This window comes from Amblyraja radiata, chromosome 37, assembly GCF_010909765.2.
Source record: "Amblyraja radiata isolate CabotCenter1 chromosome 37, sAmbRad1.1.pri, whole genome shotgun sequence".
Classification (NCBI taxonomy): Eukaryota; Metazoa; Chordata; class Chondrichthyes; order Rajiformes; family Rajidae; genus Amblyraja; species Amblyraja radiata.
The window spans coordinates 18581305-18596550 of record NC_045992.1 but is presented as its reverse complement, the minus strand read 5'-3'; the positions used below and the strand labels follow the sequence as shown (position 1 = coordinate 18596550).

Below are 15246 nucleotides of genomic sequence, written 5' to 3'. Positions count from 1 at the left end.
ATGACGCTTCGGGTCGAGACACTTCTTCAGATTTCCCCATTCAGTCACCCATTCCTTCTCTCCAGAGATGCTGCCTGTCCCGCTGAATTACTCCAGCTTTTTGTGTCTATCTTCGGCACTCGCTGTAAACCAGACGGAAGGCAGGCCACACTATTCCATCGGCGAGTGGGGAGCGGAACCGTCTCCAGTGCAGTGTGACTGTGACTTAAGGACAGTCCCGCTGCTGCTTGTGACAGGAAATACAGAATACGACTCGCAGTTCCGGTTACATGCGTTTAGAAAATGAAAGCGCCTCTTTATTAAATAATTCAACACGAGCATGTACTTGAATAAGTGACCGGATCGCGGAAGAAGCACGTCAAAGAGTGGGAAGGGAATGTCTGAACATTGCAGGTTTTTGGTGAAATTCTGCAACCTTATGTAACTAACCCACAAATAACACTTTCCCCACTATCCGCTTCGACTCGCTTCATTTCCTCCCCCCCCCCCCCCCTACCCTTTCACCTACGTACATTATACTGCTTCACAATGAATATTACACGGTGCTTCCTAGTTAGTATAGTGGTTAGTATCCCCGCCTGTCACGGGGTTCAATTCCCCGACAGGGAGAAGGTTTTCGTCGTTCTAAGTTTAACTGGAAATCCAAGATGTGTTTTAAATAATAAATTATAAATAAACAAAACATTTGTTGCTGAATTGATCGGGTTATTGAATATTCCGAATTAACACAATACATACATTACAGGAGCTCAGAAACAGGCCCTTCAGCCCACAATATCAGGGTCTAACATAATTCCAAATTAATCTAATCTACTCTGAAGAAGGGTGTCAACCCGAAACGTCACCCATTCCTTCTCTCCAGAGATGCTGCCTGTCCCGCTGAGTTACCCCAGCTTTTTGTGTTTATCATCTTTATTCTAATCGACTTGCCAGCTGTGGTCTCTATCGTATCTGCTTCCACCGCCACGCCTAGCAGCGCATTCCAGGCACCCAGCTCTCCTCATCCCACACATCTACTTTAAACTTTACCGCTCTCACGTTAAAGCTATGGGCTCAAGTGATTGAGATTTCCACCCTGGGATAAAGATTCTCAGTGTCTATCATATCTATATCTCTCCTAACTTTATATACCTCTGGCCTCCATTTCTGATGAACCAGAGAAAACAATTCCAGTCTGTCAAGCCTCACTTTGTAGCTACTGGCCCCTATCCCATGCATGGCATAGAGGTTTTCATTCTGTTAAACCTCTTCTGCACCCTCTCTAAAGCCCCCACACCCTTCCTGTAATAGGGAGAACAGAATTGAATGCAAGACTCCAAATGCAACTTGACAAAAGTCAGAGAGAGCTGCATCGTGACATCCTGGCTTGGAGAACCGTGAGGCCCTTCTGACCTTGATACACGGGTGGGAAGTAACCAATGAGGTCACCAGATGTAGAAGCGAAATATGAAGTGCTGTTCTTCCAATGTGCGCTGGGCGTCACTCTGGCTGTGGCGGAGGCCCATTACTGAAAGGTTGGATTCGGAATGGGAGAGGGAGTTGAAGTGCTGAACCGCCGAGAGATGAGGTTGGTGGGTTGGGCGCTCTCAGCCATTGTCGTTTTATTTCACGATAATGAAAACACATCTTGCAGTTCATTGTCTCCAGTAAATGTAACCGAAGGGTTTGAAATGTATAAAATCCTTAGATCCCCCAAAATGCAGAGTATTCCTGAACTATTAGTTGGCTAGACATATGTTTGCTATTAATAACGGTTAAAGTGTCGCCCAACGTGGAGCTCGAACCGACGACGCTGAGATTAAGAGTCTCACGCTCTACCGACTGATCTAGCCGGGCATTGCTCTGAATATTTGAATGTCAAATACTACGGGAATCATCATCTCAATCCAGCAAGGATCTACCTCTGGTAAGAATGTTTCTCTGCGGGTGTAGAAGGTAATCACAAGCGAGACGTTAATCAAACTGTCGTTCGGCCCAAGCGCAACATCTCACACTTTCTCCGTTTAAATGTTATCGTCCATTCCTCTCCTATGTTTGCAGCTGAGCTACATCCCGCCGTGTATCATGCACGAAACAGCCCCGTTCTGAAGGGTGAGCTACATGGACAATTTATTTTCCAACAGCATGTCTGTGGTATTTGAGTGGAAAGTACACAAAAATGCTGGAGAAACTCAGCGGGTGCAGCAGCATCTATGGAGCGAAGGAAATAGGCAACGTTTCGAGCCGAAACCTTACTTCAGACTTGGATTAACCTTCGAATGTTCCAGCATCTGCAGTTCCTTCTTAAACAAAGTATTTGAGCGGAAACCGGGGTACATGCTGGAAATTCAATAAGTCACATGCAGGCAGAAAGACCGTCAAAGAACACCGGAGGTTAACGTTGAACCTTGATTGAGCCGCCCTGACAGCTGCGTCACGAACAAAAGCGTTGGAATAAATCATACATCTATAAACGCTAATTTAAATTTTAAAGTCTGAAACACCATTTGCCGAAACCCGGGATTGAACCAGGGACCTTTAGATCTTCAGTCTAACGCTCTCCCAACTGAGCTATTTCGGCTACTTTACCACTGCTGAAGGAAACTCAGTTCACTTCCAACTCCTGAATCCGGTCAACCTTTAGATCTTCAGTCTAACGCTCTCCCAACGGAGCTATTTCGGCTACTTTACCACTGCTGAAGGAAACTCAGTTCACTTCCAACTCCTGAATCCGGCCATAGTCGTTCACCTAATTCTGCGCCTATTTTATATAACGCACCGTGTTCATCAGATGTGGTAATTCCGCTGCTGAACATTTGTGTCATTTCCGAATACAAATACAGAGAATAAGAACTTATCCACTGGATAAGTTCCGCAAAGAGTCAATGTGATCTGCTGGCCCTTCAACACTGAATGAATCTGATATTCAGTTAATCGCATTGAAGGGATTGAGGAATTAATGGGATCTGGGGATTGGACCAAATAAACAGCCGGGTGTGGGTGAATCCTCTGCTGCAGCTCAGTCGGTGCCCGCTGCTTTTACATTGAAGTGTGATCGGAAGATCGGCCCGAATGAATGTGGGAGAGACACAGAGCAAGATAAACAGAATATTCAGCAACAGGGCTGCTGGAATTGGGTAATTTAAATAATTTAAAATTCATTGCGAAAACCACTGGAACGGTGTATCCGAGCGGGACAGTCAGCACAGTTATGACACGGGATGGGGCAGAGAGTAAGAAATAAAGAAAGTAAGATGGAGAATAAATGGAAGACAGAAGTGGGTACGTGAGAAAAGAAAGCAAAGCCGGCAAATGTGTGTCTGTGTGTGTGTGTGTGTTTCTGCGGACCTGCATCTGCAGTTCCTTCTGAAACATATTGAGTATAGTAGTTCGGAGTCATGTTGCAGTTGTATAAGACGTTGGTGAGACCGCATCGAATATTGTCTTCAGTTCTTGGCACCATGTTATAGGAAAGATATTGTCAGGCTTGAAATGGTTCAGAAATGATTTACGAGGATATTGCCAGGACTAGAGGGTGTGCACTATAGAGAGAGGTTGAGTAGGCTGGGTCTTTATTCCATGGAGCGCAGGAGGATGAGGGGAGATCTTATAGAGGTGTACAACATCATGAGAGGAATAGATCGGGTCGATGCACAAAGTATTTTGCCCCCGGTAGGGGAATAGGGGACCAATGGACATAGGTTCAAGGTGAAGGAGGAAATAGTTAATAGGAACACGAGGGGTAACTTTTTCACACAAGGGTGGTGGGCGGATGGAACAAGCTGACAGAGGAGGTAGTTGAGTCTGGGACTATCCCATCGTTTAAGAAACGATTAAACAGGTACATGGATAGGGCGGGTTTGGAGGGATAAGGATCAAGCGGAGGCTAGTGGAACTAGTGGAACTGGGTCATTGTTGTCCGCTGTGGGCGAGTAGGGCCGAAGGGCCTGATTCCAAACTGTATCACTCTATGACTATGAATCCAATGGCTAGCATCCGTTCACTTCCCTTTCTGCAGTGAATTTAATGGCGATTGTGATCATGTTCCGGGGGAAATGCGGCCTCTCCACCTGCATCACTCGCTACCTGGTGGCTATGGCAACGGCCGATCTACTGGTCCTCATCATCGAGGTCATTTTGTATCAGATCCGAATATATTACTTTCGGTGGAGTTTCCTGGCCATCACCCCTGTGTTGTGTGTTACCTTGGTGCTAAAGTATGCAGCTAACGACTGTTCTGTCTGGTTCACCGTCACTTTCACGTTTGATCGGTTTGTCGCCATTTGTTGCCAGAAGCTGAAAACAAAATATTGCACCGGGAAAACTGCGGCCGCGGTTCTCGCAACAGCCGGCGTTCTGATGTTGCTGAAAAACGTCCCTTTCTATTTCGTAAGTGGACCGGCTGTTATCATCGACAATGTCCCATGGGGCTGTAAAACGTTGGCCATTGTTGAAAACTAACCCCGGATGGGAGGCATTTAACTACTTCAACAAGGTTTCCAATCCGTCGGTCCCTTTCGTTGTAATTCTAATGCTCAATGGTCTGACAGTCCGCTAAATTTTAGAGGCCAGTCGAGTCCGTCAGGGGTTGAGGTGTCTGAGCAAGGAGGAGAGCCGCAGTGACCCGGAGATGGTGAGCAGGAGAAAGTCTGTGGTTTTACTCGTCACCATCTCCGGAAGCTTCATCGTACTATGGCTGACGTTGGTTTTATACTTCGTCTATAATAAAAATCAGAGGAAATTCAAAAGGTCCGAATGTTGCTGCTCACATCGCTGACGACATCGGGCATTTGCTGAGTAATCTCAGCTGCTGCACGAACACATTTATTTACGTGGCCACCCAGTCCAAGTTTAGAGAGCAGATGAAGGGAGCAGTGAAATATCCGTTCGCTTCAGTGCTCCGGCTTATTAATAAATGCGCGCCATGAGAGTATCCTACAGGCGGATGCAGCCTCTCTGGCCGTGCTCGTGATCCTGACATTCACCACCAGATTTTCCTGGGCGGATGATCACATCGAGGGCCACGGCTCCGTGACCTCAATCCCCTCACATTAACGCCGCGCCGGGTGATGCAAGGCCGCGCTCCGGGTCTTGTTGTTGGAGCCCCCGGCGTGCGCTAGCAAAGTCCCGCAGCCATTCCAAGCCGCGCCGGGCGATGTAAGGTCTCGCTCCAGGTACTCTTCAACCCCGCAACTCGGGCGGGTGAAGTCGCCGATGCGGAAGCCCCGAAAAGCGGTCTCCCAGCAGGGACCCGCGGGCTCCCGATGTCACTATCCACCAGACCTGCGGTAAGCCTCCGAAACTCCGGGGTCAGGTCGCAGCCGAGCGCCACCACAGCTCCACCCGCTCCGAACTCGGCCAGCTCCGCGATGGTGAGTAGGTCCGCAGCTCCGTGACTGGAGCCCCAGGTCGTTCCTGCAGGAGGCCGCTCCACGGTGCTAGGCCCCAACGATAACGGAGACCCCACCGAGAAAAGGTCGGGTTCTCCGTGCAGGGGATAGATTTTAAAAGTTTCCCCCACCCCCCGCCCCCCACACACATACCCACACATACACACAACAAAAAAATGATAAAAACTACATTCAAACGAGAGGCCCGATATGCTACTTGAACGAGGTCCGTCTGAAATAAAAATGTCCAGAATGATCCTTCAATCTCCCACCTCTGAGCGTGCTCTTCCACCAAGGACCACCTTCCGATCTCCACGCTGAGCGTGGTTCATCTCTTGTAATCTCCCTCTGTGTTTGGGCGTCATTGACTCCCTACCCTAAGATCGGCCTCACCCACCCGACACTGACACTTCAGTAGACAGTAGGTCTTGTTTCATCCGTTTATTTCCAAAGTTAGATACGACTCACCTTCCACACTCCTTCACTGCCATGCCCAACCGTCCAACAGTGCCTGCGGATGTCAGTGCTTATACTGGTTAGAGTCGTAGAGACATGGCGTGGAAACAGGCCTTTCGGCCGAACCTGCCAACACTGACCGACATGTCCCAGCAATAAACATGTGGCACGAAGATCCAACCTTGTGACTTTTTGTAGATGTACATGTATCAAGATTTTTTGACCGTTTATAAATTGAAAAGATGTTCTCAGCATCGTATATCACACACCTGTGGGAACGGGAGGGAGGGAGAGTGAGAGTTGCACGGCCAAGATGGGGCTATGTGATCGATAGAAAGGGAGAGGAGGAGGTGGCCAAACATCAAGCGGAGTGATTGGGCGAGAGAGAGGAGGGCAAAGGAAGGAGGGAAATAAAGAGTTCGGAGGGGCGGCGATAGGGAATGGAAACTTTCTTGGCATAAATGAGCTTCTCAGCAAATATGACCCACTTTAGCAGAACATGTCAAACGCGTGGGAGAATCACAAGAAAGTCACAGGAGAATGTCAGTCCATTATCTCTCTACTCGCACACAAAATGAATGTATGCAACTGTGGAGAATTTGTCCAAATGCAAATACTTGATGAGATTTGAAATGCCTAATATTATTCAATCATTGTCGATGCCACTCCAGATTATTCACACAAGGAACAAACCACTGTGATTATTCGGTATGCGACATTGTAGATAGTTCAACATTTTCAATTGATGGAAGGTTCATTTTTATCTGATAATTTCACAAAGAAATCTGGGATAGAAATTGCCACTCGAATACTGACCATTTTAGAAGGTTTTAAGTTGGATTTTCAAGTCTTCATTGGGCAAGCTTATGATAATGGATCAAATATGTCTGGAAGGTATAATGGTGTACAAGCAGTTGTACGGGAGCTTAATTCAAACTGCATTTTCTCCAGCTGTGGAAACCATACAATAAACCTTATGGGTATTGACTGCTCCGTCATGCAAGGAAGCAGCTACTTACTTTGGAACGATTCAACAATTGTGCAATATGTTCAGCAGCAGTCCACATAGGTGGAAAATTCGAAAGCTACATCTTCCCGTTTCTCTGCATGGAATGTCCAATACTAGATGGTTTGCGCGTATTCAAGTTCAGGTTCAAGTGAGTTTATTGTCATGTGTCCCTGATAGGACAATGGAATTCTTGCTTTGCTTCAGCACACAGAACATAGTAGGCATTTAATACAAAACAGATCAGCTTGTCCATATACCATAATATAAATATATACACACATGAATAAATAAACGGATAAAGTGCAAATAACAGATAACGGGTTATTGACGGTGTTAAACCCATTACACAACATTTAGATTCTGTAAGAAAAGCTTTAACTGAGTTTGAACCACTAAATATTACAGCACAATCTCAAAGAGAACTGAATGGGATTTTGAAGTACATGTCTAGATTTGAACACGTTCTGTTGTCATCTTTATGGTTGAAGAGACTGACAATGGTCCACCAAACAAATCTGGTAATTGAATCATATACTTCTACACTTGATGTTGAGAAGCATAACATTGAAAGTCTTATGAATGATATTCGACAAATTCGAGAACAATGGACTTCAATCCTGACAGAATCTAAATTAATAGCAGAGAATATTGGAATTCCATCAGAATTCTCCACTAGTCCATTATCCGAGTATGGGACACCTCCCCTCCTCCCCGCCGATTTGCAGTCTAAAGAACCATCTCCACCCCTTTCCGCGGAGAACGTTCTCTTCGCAACTCCCTGGTCAACTGGACGCTTCCCACCCAACCCCCCACCCCCCCCCTTCCCAGTTACTTTCCCCTGCAGGAGATGCAACACCAGCACCAATATACCCCCCCCCCCCTCCCCCACCGCACCTCGACTCCGTCCAAGGAATCCGACAGTCTTTTCAGGTGCGGCAGAGGTTCACTTGCACTCCCTCCAACTTCATCTACTGTATCCGTCACCCATTCCTTCTCTCCAGAGATGCTGCTTGTCCCGCTGAGTTACTCCAACGTTTTATTTTTAATTGTCTATTGTATATCGTGTTGTTACTTGCGAACAAGGCAACAAGGCGAATTCCTTGTATGCATACATACTTGGCTAATACAACTTATTCAATTCAATTCATTTTGTGTCTATCTCCGGGGGTGCAACGGGCGAGTCTCAGCCGGGAGAACAGTCTTGCTGATCGCCGTCACTCTTTAGACGGCAGATTCCCTGGGACCTGCGGTACTCCGCTGCTGCACATTGTCACTACCTGCTCCCGCCTTGTTGCTCCGGAGTTTACAGCAGCCGTTAGGTCGCCAAGGGTGAAACCCGGTAGACGGATGTGTTGCACTTGAAGTGAACTTGTGAAGGCACCGGATAAGTTCTGCAAAGAGTCAACGTGATCTGCTGGCCCTTCAACACTGAAGGAATCTGATATTCAGTTAATCGCATTGACGGGATTGGGAAATGAATGGGATCTGGGGATTGGACAAAATAAACAGCCGGGTGTGGGTGAATCCTCGGCTGCAGCTCAGTCGGTGCCCGCTGCTTTTACATTGAACTGTGATCGGAAGATCGGCCCGAATGAATGTGGGAGAAACACAGAGCAAGATAAACAGAATATTCAGCAACAGGGCTGCTGGAATATGGTAATTTAGATAATTTAAAATTCATTGCGAAAACCTCTGGAACGGTGTATCCGAGCGGGAGAGACAGCACAGTTATAACAACCGGATGGGGCAGAGAGTAAGAAATAAAGGAAGTAAGATGGAGAAAAAATGGTAGATAGAAATGGGAACGCGAGAAAAGAAAGCAAAGCCGACAAACGGTGTGAGGTAAGTGATGAAAACAACGAAATCTGCAAAAAGGCGCACACGCGCTAAGAATGTTTCTGTCAGAGCAGAGTGGCGCAGCGGAAGCGTGCTGGGCCCATAACCCAGAGGTCGATGGATCGAAACCATCCTCTGCTAATCTAACGACGGATACTTTTGAGAAAATATCGTCCGTTCACACGCGTGCACAACATATATTTCGTTTCATTCGGGGAAATTCCTATTTCAACAAAAGGCTTCGCTTCATTGCATCATTTTATGAGTTGTATTGGAGAATTCGTGGGTGACGTCATGGTCCCCGTTGTGCTCGGCCGTCGACCAATAAATTCATAATATTCTCTGCTGCATGAAGCTGCGTTCTGGTCATAAGTGATAGGAGTAGAATCAGGCCATTCGGCCCATCAAGTCAACTCCGCCATTCGATCACGGCTGATCGATCTCTCCCTCCTAACCCCATTCTCCTGCTTTCTTGACTCACCTGGATCGACAGGGCACGTACGTAAGGATGCTCTTCGTTGACTATAGCTCTGCATTCAATAGCTCATCCCCACCAAGCTCACCACCAAACTACACCAGCTAGGTCTCAGCTCGCCGATATGCCATTGGATCCTGAACTTTCTGACGGAGCGACCGCAGGCAGTGAGACTGGGCCCGCACCTGTCCTCCACTATCACCCTGAGCACCGGCACACCACAGGGCAGTGTACTAAGCCCCATGCTCTACTCCCTCTTCACTCACGACTGTGTTCCTGCATTCGACACCAACACCATCGTGAAGTTTGCAGACGACACAACAGTGATTGGGCTGATCACCAACGGAGATGAAACAAAATACAGAGCGGAGGTGCAGACCCTGGCGGACTGGTGTGCACGTAACAACTTGTCACTAAACACCTCCAAGACCAAGGAGCTGATTATTGATTTCAGGAGGTCCCATAATGGAGAATACGCCCCAATCTCCATCTACGGGGAAAGTGTGGAGAGAGTGTCCAGCTTTAAGTTTCTGGGCACTCACATCTCAGAGGACCTCACATGGTCCACCAACACCGCCGCGCTGGTCAAGAAGGCACAGCAACGACTGTTCTTCCTGAGGACATTAAAAAAGACTGGTCTGCCCGACAAGCTACTGACAACCTTCTACCTCTGCACCACAGAGAGCATGTTAACGTATGGCATCTCTGTCTGGTATCTCAGCTGCACGGAGGCAGAGAGGAGAGCTCTTCAGCGCGTCGTCCACAGAGCGCAGAGGATTATCGGGACACAGCTACCAGCCTTGGAGGGCATCTAGCACACACGGTGCCTCAGGAAGGCCGTCAGCATCCATAAAGACTCCTCACACCCTTGTAATGGACTGTTCGAACTACTTCCCTCCGGCAGACGTTACAAGGCCTTCTACCGCAGAACCTCCAGACTCAGAAACAGCTTCATTCCCAGAGCTGTAGCGGCTCTGAACCGGCCCTGCTGAGTCTACCCCCCCCCCCACCACCCGGACTGTCTCCCTCAGATGGTCACGTCGCAGTTTATTTATTTTTCATTTTTTTGACATCGTTTGGATGCTGCATACCAAATCTCGTTGCACTGATGTGTAATGCAATAAAATATATTATTATTATTATTATTATTATTATTATTATTATTATTATTATTATTATTATTATTATTATTATTATTATTATTATTATTATTATCATTATTATTATTATTATTATTATTATTATTATTATTATTATATTATTATTATTATTATTATTATTATTATTCTCCTAACATCTCCCCGTGGTATAGAACAGGAAATGGTGGAGCCAATGGTTCAGCTCCTGCGTTCTTCATTGCAACTTTGATACAGAGATAAACACGTTCATGTTCAGTAGCAGAGAGAGTGGGGGAGCGGGGAATGGGTAGAACAAGGGGGATATCTCTGATAATCACAGAAGGGTAGTAGTCTACGGGACAGGTGGTGGGAAATGGGATGCGAGTAGATGAGCAATATCTGGTCGGCGTGGAAATAGTGGGCCGAAGGGTTTTTGTTCAGGAGGAGGTCTATGTCGGAGTGGAGGGAAAGTGAGGAGAGAGAGTCCACGGGGTGAATAGATAGTTAGCTGACGGCACTGGGTGTAAGAAGGAACTATAGATGCCGGTTTAAACCGAAGATAGACACAAAAAGCTGCAGTAAATCAGAGGGCCAGGCGGTACCTCTGGGTAGAATCTCTGCATAGAAGGAATGGATGACGCTTCGGGTCGAGACACTTCTTCAGATTTCCCCATTCAGTCACCCATTCCTTCTCTCCAGAGATGCTGCCTGTCCCGCTGAATTACTCCAGCTTTTTGTGTCTATCTTCGGCACTCGCTGTAAACCAGACGGAAGGCAGGCCACACTATTCCATCGGCGAGTGGGGAGCGGAACCGTCTCCAGTGCAGTGTGACTCTGTGACTTAAGGACAGTCCCGCTGCTGCTTGTGACAGGAAATACAGAATACGACTCGCAGTTCCGGTTACATGCGTTTAGAAAATGAAAGCGCCTCTTTATTAAATAATTCAACACGAGCATGTACTTGAATAAGTGACCGGATCGCGGAAGATGCACAAGTCAAAGAGTGGGAAGGGAATGTCTGAACATTGCAGGTTTTTGGTGAAATTCTGCAACCTTATGTAACTAACCCACAAATAACACTTTCCCCACTTTCCGCTTCGACTCGCTTCATTTCCTCCCCCCCCCCCCCCTACCCTTTCACCTACGTACATTATACTGCTTCACAATGAATATTACACGGTGCTTCCTCGTTAGTATAGCGGTTAGTATCCCCGCCTGTCACGGGGATATCCAAGATGTGTTTTAAATAATAAATTATAAATAAACAAAACATTTGTTGCTGAATTGATCGGGTTATTGAATATTTCGAATTAACACAATACATACATTACAGGAGCTCAGAAACAGGCCCTTCAGCCCACAATATCAGGGTCTAACATAATTCCAAATTAATCTAATCTACTCTGAAGAAGGGTGTCAACCCGAAACGTCACCCATTCCTTCTCTCCAGAGATGCTGCCTGTCCCGCTGAGTTACCCCAGCTTTTTGTGTTTATCATCTTTATTCTAATCGACTTGCCAGCTGTGGTCTCTATCGTATCTGCTTCCACCGCCACGCCTAGCAGCGCATTCCAGGCACCCAGCTCTCCTCATCCCACACATCTACTTTAAACTTTACCGCTCTCACGTTAAAGCTATGGGCTCAAGTGATTGAGATTTCCACCCTGGGATAAAGATTCTCAGTGTCTATCATATCTATATCTCTCCTAACTTTATATACCTCTGGCCTCCATTTCTGATGAACCAGAGAAAACAATTCCAGTCTGTCAAGCCTCACTTTGTAGCTACTGGCCCCTATCCCATGCATGGCATAGAGGGTTTCATTCTGTTAAACATCTTCTGCACCCTCTCTAAAGCCCCCACACCCTTCCTGTAATAGGGAGAACAGAATTGAATGCAAGACTCCAAATGCAACTTGACAAAAGTCAGAGAGAGCTGCATCGTGACATCCTGGCTTGGAGAACCGTGAGGCCCTTCTGACCTTGATACACGGGTGGGAAGTAACCAATGAGGTCACCAGATGTAGAAGCGAAATATGAAGTGCTGTTCTTCCAATGTGCGCTGGGCGTCACTCTGGCTGTGGCGGAGGTCCATTACAGAAAGGTTGGATTCGGAATGGGAGAGGGAGTTGAAGTGCTGAACCGCCGAGAGATGAGGTTGGTGGGTTGGGCGCTCTCAGCCATTGTCGTTTTATTTCACGATAATGAAAACACATCTTGCAGTTCATTGTCTCCAGTAAATGTAACCGAAGGGTTTGAAATGTATAAAATCCTTAGATCCCCCAAAATGCAGAGTATTCCTGAACTATTAGTTGGCTAGACATATGTTTGCTATTAATAACGGTTAAAGTGTCGCCCAACGTGGAGCTCGAACCGACGACCCTGAGATTAAGAGTCTCACGCTCTACCGACTGAGCTAGCCGGGCATTGCTCTGAATATTTGAATGTCAAATACTACGGGAATCATCATCTCAATCCATCAAGGATCTACCTCTGGTAAGAATGTTTCTCTGCGGGTGTAGAAGATAATCACAAGCGAGACGTTAATCAAACTGTCGTTCGGCCCAAGCGCAACATCTCACACTTTCTCCGTTTAAATGTTATCGTCCATTCCTCTCCTATGTTTGCAGCTGAGCTACATCCCGCCGTGTATCATGCACGAAACAGCCCCGTTCTGAAGGGTGAGCTACATGGACAATTTATTTTCCAACAGCATGTCTGTGGTATTTGAGTGGAAAGTACACAAAAATGCTGGAGAAACTCAGCGGGTGCAGCAGCATCTATGGAGCGAAGGAAATAGGCAACGTTTCGAGCCGAAACCTTACTTCAGACTTGGATTAACCTTCGATTTTCCAGCATCTGCAGTTCCTTCTTAAACAAAGTATTTGAGTGGAAACCGGGGTACATGCTGGAAATTCAATAAGTCACATGCAGGCAGAAAGACCGTCAAAGAACACCGGAGGTTAACGTTGAACCTTGATTGAGCCGCCCTGACGGCTGCGTCACGAACAAAAGCGTTGGAATAAATCATACATCTATAAACGCTAATTTAAATTTTAAAGTCTGAAACACCATTTGCCGAAACCCGGGATTGAACCAGGGACCTTTAGATCTTCAGTCTAACGCTCTCCCAACTGAGCTATTTCGGCTACTTTACCACTGCTGAAGGAAACTCAGTTCACTTCCAACTCCTGAATCCGGCCAACCTTTAGATCTTCAGTCTAACGCTCTCCCAACGGAGCTATTTCGGCTACTTTACCACTGCTGAAGGAAACTCAGTTCACTTCCAACTCCTGAATCCGGCCATAGTCGTTCACCTAATTCTGCGCCTATTTTATATAACGCACCGTGTTCATCAGATGTGGTAATTCCGCTGCTGAACATTTGTGTCATTTCCGAATACAAATACAGAGAATAAGAACTTATCCACTGGATAAGTTCCGCAAAGAGTCAATGTGATCTGCTGGCCCTTCAACACTGAAGGAATCTGATATTCAGTTAATCGCATTGAAGGGATTGAGGAATTAATGGGATCTGGGGATTGGACCAAATAAACAGCCGGGTGTGGGTGAATCCTCTGCTGCAGCTCAGTCGGTGCCCGCTGCTTTTACATTGAAGTGTGATCGGAAGATCGGCCCGAATGAATGTGGGAGAGACACAGAGCAAGATAAACAGAATATTCAGCAACAGGGCTGCTGGAATTGGGTAATTTAAATAATTTAAAATTCATTGCGAAAACCACTGGAACGGTGTATCCGAGCGGGACAGACAGCACAGTTATGACAACGGGATGGGGCAGAGAGTAAGAAATAAAGAAAGTAAGATGGAGAATAAATGGAAGACAGAAGTGGGTACGTGAGAAAAGAAAGCAAAGCCGGCGAACGGTGAGAGGTACGAGATGAAAACAACGACATTAGCAAGAAGGAGCACATACGCTGAGAATATTTCTGTCAGAGCAGAGTGGCGCAGCGGAAGCGTGCTGGGCCCATAACCCAGAGGTCGATGGATCGAAACCATCCTCTGCTATTCTATCAATGGATACTTTTGAGAAAATACCGTCCGTTCACACGCGTGCACAACATATATTTCGTTTCATTCGGGGACATTCCTATTTCAACAAAAGGCTTCGCTTCGTTGCATCATTTTATGAGTTTTATTGAAGAATCCGTGGGTGACGTCATGGTCACGTTGTGCTCGGCCGTTGACCAATTAATTCATAATATTCTCTGCTGCAGGAAGCTGCGTTCTGGTCATAAGTGATAGGAGTAGAATCAGGCCATTCGGCCGATCACGCCTACTCCGCCATTCAATCACGGCTGATTTATCACTCCAGCTTGTTGTGTCTATCTTCGGCACTCGGTGTAAACCAGACAGAAGGCAGGCCACACTATTCCATCGGCGATAGGGGAACGGAACCGTCTCCAGTGCAGTGTGACTCTGTGAATCGAGCACAGTCCCGCTGCTGCGTGTGGCAGCAAATACAGAATACGACTCGCAGTTCCGGTTACATGCGTTTAGAAAATGAAAGCGCCTCTTTATGAAAGATTTCAACACGAGCATGTACTTGAATAAGTGACCGGATCGCGGAAGAAGCACAAGTCAAAGAGTGGGAAGTGAATGTCTGAAAGTTGCAGGTTTTTGGTCAGAGAAAATCTAAGGCTATTAACATGAAATTCTGCAACGTTATGTAACTAACCATCTTACAACACTTGTCCCCTCTTCCCTCTTCGATTCGCTTCAATTACTCATTTGCCCCCTACCCTTCCACCTACGTACATTATACTGTTTAACATTGTATATTGCACTGTTGTTCCTCGTTAGTATTGTGGTTAGTTTCCCGCCTGTCACCGGGGAGACCGGTGGTTCAATTCCCCGACAGGGAGAAGCTTTTCGTCGTACAAAATTTAACTGGAAATCCAAGATGTATTTTACACATTTTGATTTATAAATTGATCGGTTTATTGAATATTCCGAATTAACATAAT

The 15246-nt window shown here is 46.5% G+C and overlaps 6 non-coding genes across 6 annotated transcripts; 2 read left to right on the top strand and 4 right to left on the bottom strand.

Annotated features, from left to right (window-relative positions):
• Positions 1–1763: 1763 nt before the first annotated feature.
• trnak-cuu lies at positions 1764–1836 on the bottom strand. Its single transcript has one exon. It is a non-coding gene; the product is annotated as a tRNA-Lys (tRNA).
• A 651-nt stretch (positions 1837–2487) lies between these two features.
• Positions 2488–2560, bottom strand: trnaf-gaa. Its single transcript has one exon. It is a non-coding gene; the product is annotated as a tRNA-Phe (tRNA).
• Positions 2561–8739: 6179 nt separating this feature from the next.
• On the top strand, positions 8740–8811 carry trnam-cau. Its single transcript has one exon. It is a non-coding gene; the product is annotated as a tRNA-Met (tRNA).
• A 3803-nt stretch (positions 8812–12614) lies between these two features.
• trnak-cuu lies at positions 12615–12687 on the bottom strand. Its single transcript has one exon. It is a non-coding gene; the product is annotated as a tRNA-Lys (tRNA).
• Positions 12688–13337: 650 nt separating this feature from the next.
• Positions 13338–13410, bottom strand: trnaf-gaa. The gene has a single exon. It is a non-coding gene; the product is annotated as a tRNA-Phe (tRNA).
• Positions 13411–14215: 805 nt separating this feature from the next.
• Positions 14216–14287, top strand: trnam-cau. Its single transcript has one exon. It is a non-coding gene; the product is annotated as a tRNA-Met (tRNA).
• The last annotated feature ends 959 nt before the right edge of the window (positions 14288–15246 follow it).